Source organism: Heloderma suspectum, chromosome 2 (assembly GCF_057233095.1).
Source record: "Heloderma suspectum isolate Gila_16-S chromosome 2, 16-S_ref, whole genome shotgun sequence".
NCBI lineage: Eukaryota > Metazoa > Chordata > Lepidosauria > Squamata > Helodermatidae > Heloderma > Heloderma suspectum.
Window position 1 is genome coordinate 46503894 of NC_139459.1, and position 12330 is coordinate 46516223.

The window sequence follows — 12330 nt, forward strand, 5'->3', positions numbered from 1 at the left end:
ATCCTGAAGCTGAAATATTTTGGCCACCTAATGAGAAGAGAAAACTCTCTGGAAAAGACCCTGATGCTGGGAAAGACTGAAGGCAAAAGGAGAAGGGGACGACAGAGGATGAGATGGCTAGATAGCATCACTGATGCATTGAAACTTGAGCACACTCCGGGAGAGAGCGGAGGACAGGAAGGCCTGGCATGCTATGGTCCATGGGGTCACGAAGAGTCAGACACGACTGAACAACAACAACGAAAAAGGGGGTTGGGCAAATTCCTAGAGGAAAAGGCCATCAATGGCTACTAGTCTTGATGGCTATGTGCTACCTCCAGTACCAGAGGCAGTGAGCCTATGTACACCAGTTGCTGGGGAGCATGGGTGGGAGTGTGCTGTTGCGCTTGTGTCCTGTTTTTGGATTTGTGGTCAACAGCTGGTTGGCCATTGTGTAAGAATGCTGGATTAGATGGACCCTTGGTCTGATCCAGCATGGTTTTGTTATGTTCTTATGTCCACACATTAATTAACTTTCACATTTAAACTGAAGACAGGGTATATATTTGCATTGCAATCTCTCTCCTAAATTTTTTAGCCACAAGTAGTTCCATGCAAATAATATTTCAATTAAACCAATTCACTCATACATTAATGTAGTTAGTATAATCCTTGAAAAGCTGTAAGATGAAGTGGGCCACACTTTATAATTTTACAACCCTGGAAGTATAAATATTTTAAACGTAATTTGCTACATTGTGAAGAAATTGGTAAACTAGAGTGCAATCTTATGTTTAGGCAGAAAAAAGTCCTACAACTCCCAGCATTCCCCAGTCATCTATGCATAAGATTGCACCGTTAATGTAGTGCCAATACACACCGATTAATTAGCTGAGTTTTTCAGAATTGAGATAGCTAATTAACTAATCCATTCTGTAAATTGAAATAAGCATAGGATGCACAGGTGGCAGGAATGGCTATTTTACAATGCCATGTACAATTTATTATAGTAAACATGCAGTTATTCAAAGACTGTATTAGCAAATATTAATCTGCCCACTTCTATTTTAGTGAGTGCCAATCTTCAGCCAAAGAAACAGCATGTGTGGAAGCATGGGGACATAAAAGTGGGCATTTATGTAGTTTCCTGGTCCAGTTCTGTATTTTTTTTTTTTTTAGCACTGCTACTAAGAATAACTGCAAACCTATGTATACATTACTTGGAAGTAAACCCTATTGAACTTAGTAGGGCTCCTGAGTAAACACAATCTTATGGCTGAGATCTACTGGCTGAGTGGCATTAGGATCCAGTGGGAAGGTAAGGTGACCAGTCTCCTCTTTTACAGAGGTCAATCTTGTATTTGAAGGGCTGCCAGGGGACCACCAGTGGAGCTGGAACTATGCCAGCAAGACGACACCTCTGTCAGCAAACTCCTCCAATATGCCGGCAGGTAAGTTCAGCTGGAGAAGGCAAAAATGGGGCATGTTGTGGATGTGGCATGTGCTGGCGTTCCCAGCAGCTACTGGTGCACTTAGAATCATAGAATCATAGAATACTAGGGTTGGAAGGAGCCTACAAGGCCATCGAGTCCAACCCCCTGCTCAATGCAGGAAGCCAAGTCAGAGCATCCCCGACAGATGGCTGTGCAGCCGTCCGTTCACTTCAAATGAACGAGAAAGTCAGAGACAGTAGGTGCTCAGCCAGCAGCTGGAGCACCAAACTGAACCGCAGCTGCCCACAAAACAAGGCCAGACCACGTGGGGAGAGGCTTTATATAGGCTACCAAGTTTTGCACAACATCACCGCAGGCTTTGTGACATCTCATGAGACCGTGGCAAAGATTTGGGATGACTACTGCTATGTTGGGTATTTCAGCTGGTGGCCAGGCCAATCTGGTGCCGGCCATTTGGTGTTTGGCTGGACAGCTTTTGAGGCACCTAGCCATGTAGTGGGCTGGCTGTGAGTGGTGCCAGGCATGGGGGGGGGGCAGTGGCAGTGGGGCATTTATTGCTCTGCCTCAGGCGGCAAAATCAGTTGGGCTGCTCCTGATCCTACAGATTGGGAGTGCCTATAGACCCACCTGCACATATACATAATTTATGTATTTCTTTGTGAGACTTCTTCCCCATCTTTCTACTCCAATAAGGAGCACTCAAGGTGACTTATGTTTAAAAACGGTGCACCAGAAAATACACTAACAATTACTGAAAATCCAGTAAATACACACACACATACAGGATGAACAAGTTATAGTTGAGTTATAGTTTTTCTCTCTCTCTTGAAATAGCAATTATTCTCTTTGAGTTATACAAACCCCCCATGCCTGGTTGTTGTTTATGATGAGACAGGCAGCTGCCTACCTCGACTGGAATCCTTCTCTATCCCAAGGACAGATCTGCTGTTCAGCTTTGCATGCAGTTTCAGGAAATTCTCTTCGTTTGGTAATTAACAGTGTTTTTTTGGCAGGGAGTCACCCAAACAATTCCATTAAGCTCTCTCTCTCTCTCTCTCTCACACACACACACACACACACGCAGAGCCAAAGAGTAGCTAGGGTCGCCGGGAGCTCCCTAGATACTGCAGCCGCCTTTTTTCTTGCCCAGCCCTGGGTTTCCCACACAGGCCAGCTTCGTCGTGACTCTTTCGTTGCTTCAGCCTGCCCACGTTCCTTCCTCTCATCATCATGCTCATAATGAGTAGCAGAAAGACCGACTCTGGGAGTCCCGTAACCCCTGCGGCATGCGGGGCTTCTTCCTCCTCCTCTCCCCCGCCAGCGCTTTGCTCCATGCATGAACCCTTTATTGTGTCTGCCACGCTCACCCCGCCCTGCCCGCTGCCGGGAGCCGCGGGGCCTCCCTCCTATCAACACACAGCGGCTGGCCTCGTCCTGCGCCTCTTGGGACGCGCAGCCTGATTCGTGGCCGGTCTCCGCCGCAGCACTCCGAGCCTGGAGCCTGGCGGCGGCTGCTCCTTCGCCCGACTTTTTCCTCGGATATAACTGTTCTCCTCCTACGTGGGGAGGCAGGAGCGTCCCTCTCCCGCAGCCTTTCCAGAGGAATCCCCAGGCCCTATTCCTGCCCTCCAACAACAGTCCTCTCCTCCTCATCTTTTCCGTTCTCTCGCCCACAACTCTTGTATAGTCTCAAGAAATCTCTCAGGGGGAAAACAAAACAAAACAATCCTCTTCATTACCTCACCACAGGTCCACCCGTTACCCTCTTGCCCTCCGTTTTTTCCTCAAAGGATTGTTCCCACCCACCTCTTCTCCCCGCCGTTCCCCACGCCTTGATGTCTCCCGGGGTGGGGAGGGCCCTTCCAGTATGTGTGTATATCTCATGCAACCCTCAAAATTCTCTCTCTCCTCTTCTCGAACGGCTGTCCGCTCTTCCGCCTCAGGGAGCCCACCGGTTCTCTCGGGAACCCCACGGCGCTCCCCCACCCCGCGCCACGAACTCTCCAGGCAACTCTGTCCCTCACTCTCCCCAGGGCGATTTACTTCAGGGGACTTCCCGACAGGCTCCTGCCGTGTGTGAATGTGTGTGCGCAGGCAGACACAAATTATAATATCCCCATCCGATCTGGAAAGCCCCCAAGCGCCCTGCCCCGTGGCACTTGTTCCCCGTTCCCTCTCCTCTGCCCTCTCCAACTGCGCCCTCCGTCCCCTCTCCAACTGCGCCCTCCTTTTACGCTGCCCTGGAACGTGGATGCCACATCCCGCCTCTCCTTTTTTCCCCTCACAGACTTCCTATTCCTTCAGTGGGTGAAATTCCCCACCTCGCTCCCTGCGGCTGCTCCTCCTCAGCGCACCCCTATCGCCTTCCAACAGCCTCTCTTCATCCTGTGGGGCCGCCGCCTATCCCCTTTAATCTGGCGAGTTTGGGAGGGAAGAAGGGGAAGGCTGCCGGCGAGGGGACGTCAGTGCAGAGTGGGCTGGTCCAGGGCAGGGCAGGGCAGGGCAAGGCAGAGCAGAGCAGGGCAGAGCAGAGCAAGACAGCCTCGCTTCACACACCGCGCCTTCCCTCCCGCGGGAAGTCGTAGCCAGGCAGGGAAGGTCCCTCTCTGCTCCTTCAGGACTGGCCGCGGCGAGGCTTGGGGGAGGGGACGCCGGAGCCGAGGTGGCAAAAGAAGGCCGAGGTGGGGAGGATTCCCGAGCACGCGCGCTCAGGCCGCTTCCTTCCTGGCCCTGGGGATTTACTAGCCGGGGGGAATCTCCGAAGCAGCAGCAGCAACCGTGGACGGCGGGTAAGTCCTGGGGGTGGGAAGAGAAAAGCAGTTGTGGGATTGCTTTCCATTCATTGCATGGAGAGAGGCATTGGGAATGCTGGCGGCTCTTCAGACTTCCCTCCATGTGCTTATCAACTTTGGATCAGATAAAATAAAAAGCGTGTGTGTGTGTGAACTACTCTGTCTCGTCTGAGGGGAGGTTGGAGGGAAGCTCAGCTGTTGCTGTGCGGTGCATGATAACTAGAATATGAAAAAGTTCCTGGGTCTTGTTTTAAAACACACGCACACCTCGGGAGGAAGCTTTACCGTTGATTTCAGCGGGATTTATTGAGGCTCGCAGCCTTAAAAGTTCTAGCTTGATCGTCCCGAATTCCAGCCTTCCGGGTATTTGCTTGACCGTGTGGGTGTGGGAGAGAAAACACAGCGAGGATAATATGCAGCAGCTCTTGGGCTCATTACGTGCTAGAGCGTCCTGGAAACAGCTGCAGAGAAAAGCTGAGATCCCACAAACAGGTTTGGCAGCGGGTGATCAAAGGAGTTTCTGCCTAACAACCAGAGGGAAACTTGCGTCTTTAAAAACAACCCCCCCCCCCAAAAAAAACAAAAATCTCCAAACCAACTCTAGGCTTTCTTTACCCTTTCCCTCTTCAAACTGGAGAGATCATGCCTAGGGAAGGGAAACCCAAGGCGCAAAACTTTGCAGATGGTACATATGTGTTTTTGGAGTTGAGCTGCAGAGCCTTGTGCAAACCTGGTTTCTTCTCAGGGACTCTGTGGGTTCGCTGCTGCTGCTGGAGCCGTTTTCCTCCCATGTGTCTCTAGCGTCGAAGCAGGCAGATAAATCTGCCAGTCGTTTTATTGCTCTGCCGCCTGCTGTGGCTTTCCAGTGCGGAAAATGAAAGCGGGAGTGAGTGCATTGTTCGTTTTGGAGACCCCTTAATGGTTGGGTCGCTGGGAAGGAGCCGTTAGCTTTCCCAATATGCACTCCTTGTTGGGAGTGAAGCGCTTTCTGCGCTACTGCTGATAACCCCTCCTCCCCCTTCTCGTGTGTGTGCGTGCGAGAGAGAGAGAGAGAACCCTAGCATTCGTGTCTCTTGCTCGCATAAATTATAATACACTCGGGGGAGGGGGGATTTACGAGGAGCTTTGCTTCCACGTTAGCTACCAGAAAACCTTTCTAAACTGCTTTCCTTGTTCCTGTTGCATTTTTGTGGGAAGCGCTGTGATGACATGAAGAGGAAAAACCGCAGGTCAGATGGTTGTTCCACTAATTTAGCTTGCATGAGGGTCCCCAGCCTCTTGTACTGCATTGTTAAGGGTTGGATTTACTTCCTTGAATGCTTCCCCCCCACTCTTCTATTTTCTGTTTTGCAGTGTAGTTTTTACTAGTTTGGGGAAAGTGAGCCTTTTTCATAGCAGCATAATAAATAGTATAATTATTTCAGGAAGAATGTTGGTTTATAGACCAGGTTTTAGGAAAGCAGTGTTGCACATGAGGCAAACTAAGGAACTGCAAACAAGAGCAAGAACTTAACTTCTACAAACTTCAACATTTGTTGTTGCAGTCAGATCCAATACATGCTTAGTTCAGTTCATTGGCACTTATTCCCAAATCAGTGTGCATTGGACTGCCCCCTCGGATGGTTAGCTGTTTTAGGCTATTCACCTGCTCATTAGCCCTTCTTACAAGTTTTTCTGGCAAAAGGAGAAGGGGACGGCAGAGGATGAGATGGCTAGATAGCATCACTGATGCAATGAATATGAACTTGAGCACGCTCCAGGAGAGAGCGCAGGACAGGAAGGCCTGGCGTGCTATGGTCCATGGGGTCACGAAGAGTCGGACACGACTGAACAACAACAACAAGTTTTTCTGTGCTAAAGCAACGTGTTGGGAACAGTTGTCAAAAGGCGTGAATAGACAAGGCCTGATAGATACTGGATTTTATTGAATCTGTACATTGTAAAAGAAAATCTAAAGAAAATCTACCAGTGTTGTTTGAATTTTCTGTTACTTGTTGATTTCATCACATCAGCAGTGGACAACTTTCAAAAGGAACTTTTTCATGTCATGATTGTGGCTGTTCTTGCTTTCTAGGCTTTGTTCTTAAAAACAAAACAAAAAAGGTACCAGCGGTGTTAGGAAGGAAAAGGGTAGAATAATTAACAGTTGTTGTGCAGAGAAAATTTAGGAAGAGCTCTTGAACCTAGGACAAAAAAATTATTCCCAAGTGGAGGAAATTGGACTAGTATCAAATAAAACAATGGCATTAATGTGTTTGTTATCTTGCAAGCGGCCACACTGATGTAGTGTCATAGTTCTTATACATACCTAAGGAAGTTGCCAGGGAGTCATCTGTTCAGGCAGTTTTCAACTAATTTGTGTGTTTACCATGATTGGGTCAGGTGGGGGAGGAAGCTAACTCGCTCCATGCCTTCTCCCCCCGCCCCTGTGTGCACAGTGGTCTGTAAGACTATGGTCTGATATTCTTGAGTGTATGTGTGCCCACCTGCATGCACACACTTGTGGGGAAATCCCTGCTTTTCAAGCTTTGATGCCCTGTCTTGGACTTAGGGGCTCCACAGACTGTATAGGTGACCAGATGCAAAGGAGCTCCTGTACCTTTTAACAAGATGGGACTTTGGCCCTTATACATTTACAATCTACATGGGGCTTTTACTCTGGTTCTAATCCACCCCCAAGATGATCTTGTCAGATGATGCTCACTTCTCCCTGTAGCTAGCACGGTGTTTCTTCCCCTAAATCCCGCTTTTTCCCAAACTCATTTTGTGACAGATTTTCCTGTCATAGCAGCTTCAGTGTGATTTGGGAGTCTGCGTGACCTCAGCTGGCTTCAGCGTGAGCTGGTGGAAGCGATGCTGATTGGTTGAAGGGAAAGTTGTGTGGGGCGGTGGTGTGGGGAGAACAGAGGGCTAAACATGTCTACCTGGAAGTAACTCATTGCCTTCAATTGCACTTTGCTGAGTAAGGAGCAGAGGGGGCGGGATAATTTCTTTGCCTGTTGTTTCTGTGCCAGAGTGGGGAAAGGAACCATCCCTGATGCTTTGAAACTGTGCAGTTTTGCAACAGAGGGGGCAGGAGAATGGAGGGGAGCCATCCCTGATGCTTTGAAACTGCGTTGTGGAGCAGAGGAATTGCGAAGGTACACAGAGCCAAACAGAGCCATACTAATTTTCACTGAGCAGGGAGGGGGTGGAGAGCAAGCCTCTACTCATTTGCTCTGTCCACCTAACCCCCAAACTAATGTGGTTTCAGGTGCCATTCGCCCCATGCAAATAGTTTTTTAAAAAATAAAAACACTACATTACTGTCAGCCGTTTGCCTCTAGAAGAGCTAACCCGATTGTATGAAAATCTGTATTTAAACAGAATCGCCTCAAAAACTGTCTCCATGTAGATTCAGCCTAAGAGGGGATTTTGCTAAGTGCAGCTTGATTTTTAGGGATGAGAAGAGTTTTCATTGCTGAAATTTCTTCTTTTGCATGGAAGGTTCAGGAGTCTAGTTCTGGTCCCCTTAAAACTGTGTGCTTCTGTGACAAGAATTAGAGCCAGCAGGCAAGCTACTCTACTTTTTGCATTAGTTCAGTCTGCGTGATGGAGGCTCTGTTTTTTCCTCCCAAAGCTACATTGAGACTTAGATCTCTCATATGGTATGCACTAGGCTACTGGAGTTGGCATTTTTGGCTACTATTTCTACCTATGAAGCTCTGTTCATTGATTTGTGTGAAGAAAACATCTGATCCCCACAAGGCATACATGCTTTGAACTAGGTTTCTTCTAGTGTCTTGTTAGTCTGCATGACAAGGCATGGCTGAAAGAGGGATCGCTGTCTGGGTTGTGTATACTTCATACTAAGCACAATCCTATGTAAGTTTAGACAGGAAAAACCTCCTACAACTCCCAGCATTCCCCAGCCAGAGTTGTAGGACTTTTTTTCTGTCTAAACTTGCCTAGGATTCCGCCCTATACTGCTATGTCCCACTTCCAAAGTATTCCAAATTTTGTGTGAAGAAAAGCTGCATTCTATGCCCTATTTAAAATTATGCATATTTAGGAAATTTACATATTCCTCCTTTTGCATAATTATGCAGCTTTTTGCTATTTTGCATAATTTTGGCTGCAGTTATATGCATACTTACATGGAGGCAAATCCCACTGAACACAGTGGTACCTCTGAGTAAACGTGCATAGGATTGCTTTCTTACCATGGTTTGCTCATCACGAGGAGGCTCTGTAGAGCGCTACAGAGGACTTGGGGAGGACTTGATCCTCAGGAAGCTGAATTCTGTACACATTCTATGTTTTTTCTTCACTTCTAAGTGTGACATGCATACAGTCTTGGCCATTGTGAACTAACTTGCCCAAGGCATAATTCTGGCATGTGTTTTCCCAGTACACATCATGTCTGCTTCTTTTTTTAGGTGATTTGTCACAATTCTCACTTGGCACTAAAGTTCCTCAACAAGAATAGGAGAATTTCCCACTCTTTATTTGTTGGGTAGCACGGTGATTTCCTAATAACCCTTAGACACCGTTGCAGATAAATCCAGAAAAACAGGAAAGCGTTGTTGATGTTCACATGAAGGACACTTGAAAAATGGATTTGAAGCATTACAGACAAGCATTCATGGATATATGAAATCCCAGCTTTTAATACTGGAATAGAGGCAAATGTCTGTTCCTTTAATCATTTATATTTACTCATTGGCCCAGTTTGCACATAATATGTATGGCTGTTTTATCGATCCCTGTGCTGTTTATTGTTTTGCATTATATTGTATTTTCTTCCTTTAAACATTTTATTGTATTCTATATTTTTATCTGTTCTGTGGTATTTTAGTTTTTTAACTGTTTGTAATCTGCCCAGAGGACATTACGTATTGGGCAGATTAGTAATGTAATGTAAATAAATGAATGAATGAATGTAAGCCAGAAACTGCATGGCTAGCTCCACATATGTAGCAGGAGTGCTCAAATAATGGGAGGAAAGTGGGAGCATAAGAAGAACCATCCAGAATCAGACGAAGGTCCTATCTAGTCCAGCACTCTGCTCACACGGTGGCCAGCCAGAAGCCTATGGGAAGCTCAGCCCACAGCAGGATATGAGGGCAATAGTACTCTTCTGTTTGTGTTCCTCAGCAAATGGTATACAGAGGCGTATTGCCTCAGATATGGGAGGTAATACAGAGCTGTCATGATTAGGAGCCACCAATTGCCTTACCTTCCATGAATTTGTCTAGTCCCCTTTTTGACCAAGTTGGTCGCCATTACTACATCTTGTAGTAGCAAATTGCATAGTTTTAACTATGCACTGTATGAAGAAGTACTTTTCATCTGTCCTAAACTTCCCACCATTCAGATGAATGGGATGACTCTGGATTCTAGTATTATACGAGGGAGACGTTTTTTCTCCCTTTCTCCATACCATGCATAATTTTGTACACCTCTGTCATGCCTCCCATTGCTCACCTTTTTTCTAAGCTTAACAATCCCAGACATTGTAATTTCTCCTCGTAGGGGAGTTGCTCCAGCCCCTTGATTATTTTTTCCCTTTTCTATACCTTGTCCAACTACAATCACCTTTTTGAAGTGCAGTAACTAGAACTGCACAGTATTCCAAGTACGGTTGTACCATAGATTTGTATAATGGCAGTATGCTATTGACAGTTTAATTTTCAATTCCTTTTCTAATTATGCCCAACATGGAATTTGCCTTTTTCCTAGCAGCTGCACACTGCATTGACATTGTCATCAATCTGTCCACCACAACCCCCAAGATCTCTTTCTTGGTCAGTCATGGCCAACTTGGAACCCATCAGTGTGAAGTTGGGACATTTTATTCTAACATGCATCAGTTTACACTTGTTTACACTGACCCACATTTGCTATTTAACTGCATTCTCCCAGTTTGGAGAGAACCTTTTGGACCTCTTTGCAATCCCTTTTTATTTTAAACACTCTAAATAATTTGGTGTCATCAGCAAAACTGGCCAACTCACTGCTCATTCCTAATTCTAGATCATTTATGAACAAGTTAAAAAGTATCTGTCCCAATACAGATCCTTGTAGGATCCCTCTGTTTACATCCCTTCATTGTGAAAATCGATGAGTTTTTTTTTCTACCCTCCGCTTTCTGTTCTTTAACCAGTTACTGATCTGTGAGAGGACTTCTGTCTTATTCTTTTTATAAGAGGACTTCTGTCTTATTCCATGACTACTGAGTTTGCATCTTCTGCAGTGAAGACAGATGAAAAGAATTCATTCATCTTCTCTGCAGTCTTCTTATCCTCCTGTATTTCTTTACTTTCGTTGCCATCCAATGGTCCAACTGTCTCCCTAGCTGCTTTCTTGCTTATGATGTATTTAAATAATTTTTTGATTGTTGGCCTGGATGTTATTAGCAATATTACTGCTTGATGAAATCAACAAGCTTAATTTCCTGACTCCTCACAAATATTGTCCAAATCATGCTTCTCCATAGCCTTTGAAAACCAGTGGGTCATGAGGCAAGCTGCTTTTGAAACTTGGGGATATTACAGTAATGGATAGTGGGAGAGAAAGGAGGAAAAAAGTCAGGAGTTCCACTGACTGATTGGTATCTTTCTGTATTACAATTAAAACGGACCGAAATTAGATGAAATTCTACCTAGAGAACTTATTAGCCACTGTGAAGCATTCCACCTTCCTATGACTTAAGAGGTTCTCGTCTAATTATACCCAAGGTCTGCTCAGGTAGTATCATGGCCACCACCCTGTTTGCCACATTCCCCTGGCTGGGAGCACCCTTAAACTCAAGACCAAAAGGAACAAATTTGCTACAATCCCTAGCTACATTAACTCAAGTCCTTGGTAGTGCAAGTTATCTGCAGTATTTTCCAGTACGAGCCACATGAACTAGACAAATGTAGGCACACCTCTTTGCAGGAATAGACATGGCAGTGAATAATCTATATGTTAACTCATTCTATTAACATCTGCCCTTAATAGTGTACTCTGAAAAGCGTGGAATAATTTAAAGTCAATCATAGGGAGAAAAATCCTCTTGAATTCATGAAAACAGTATTTTCTGATCTTTGCCCCCATCAATATATGGCAGCACTTTTTTTTAGGATAATAATGTATACTTATTATTCAGAATACTTGCAGGTTTGTTTATATATGATGAGAATCTCTAACCTCAATGGTATGACTGTGTCCACTTTCCATAGCCCAAATCATAATGTACTGAAGTTGCAGCTTTTGCAGTGATAGACCCAAAATGAATATAGTGCATTTAATCCTACCTTTGCCATTCAACTGCAATTTTACTGTGACATCTTCACAGAAATGACCTTATTAATGGCAATGACCTTATTAATGACTCAGAAATAACCAGTTCATTCCAGCTTAGCTTTTTCTTTGTGGCTATAATTTGGTTACATGAAAAGATAGGTATAGTGAAAACCTTTTCTAGCTACGTCTGCAGCTGAAATGATCACTTTGTAAGGCATAACATAGTCATAATCTGCTTGTTGGCAGAGTTCCTTTGTTTTGCGTGGCTGCATGCACGTTCTTTTTGCATGCATTTATCCAGCTATTGCTTATAGCCATGCCTACTTATAAATCAGCAGAATTGACTTCATTGAGTCTTTAGAAGACAGCTGTGGATGACTCATTATTGCTAAACAGCCCTGGCACCTTTTGTGATATTTCGGAATGCACGTATATAACTTTTGCTTTTAGAAGATTTATCCAGAGATATGCCATCAGATGACACTTTGTATGTCATCTAGAAACAAACCAAGAAAAAGGAATAGACCTTTGGAAGAGCAAACATGAGAAAAATTATCCTGCTGTCATATGGAGAACTAAATGCTAAAACATACATTTTAATTACCTCTCTTACTTCAGTTGCATCTGGCCAGGAGCTGGAGATAAGCATGAGATACTCTTGGCTTCTTACTTAACCTCATTTTATTTTTTGCAAAACTTTTGAAGGGAGTGCTGCTTTATTCTTGTGCCAAATTCTCATTACTTCCTTAGTTACACAAAGTAGAGCTTTTGTAATGAAAGGCTGGGATCCAATTGGTGTTTGCAGGCAAGGGATTGATAGATATTCCCATGGTCAA

At 45.1% G+C, this 12330-nt stretch overlaps 1 protein-coding gene and 1 long non-coding RNA gene across 2 annotated transcripts in view; one reads left to right on the forward strand and one right to left on the reverse strand.

Moving 5' to 3' along the window:
• LOC146352171 (uncharacterized) overlaps window positions 1-3849 on the reverse strand; it is a 28593-nt gene extending 24744 nt beyond the window's left edge. The window contains exon 1 of the long non-coding RNA XR_014787621.1: window positions 3755-3849. This is a non-coding gene — a long non-coding RNA (uncharacterized LOC146352171). The remainder of the gene's footprint in view (window positions 1-3754) is intronic.
• Window positions 3850-3942: 93 nt separating this feature from the next.
• The window catches only part of LHFPL2 (LHFPL tetraspan subfamily member 2), a 148228-nt gene continuing 139840 nt past the window's right edge, over window positions 3943-12330 (forward strand). Inside the window, exon 1 of the mRNA XM_084833418.1 lies at window positions 3943-4222. The gene's annotated coding sequence lies outside the window, so the exon portion shown is untranslated. The remainder of the gene's footprint in view (window positions 4223-12330) is intronic.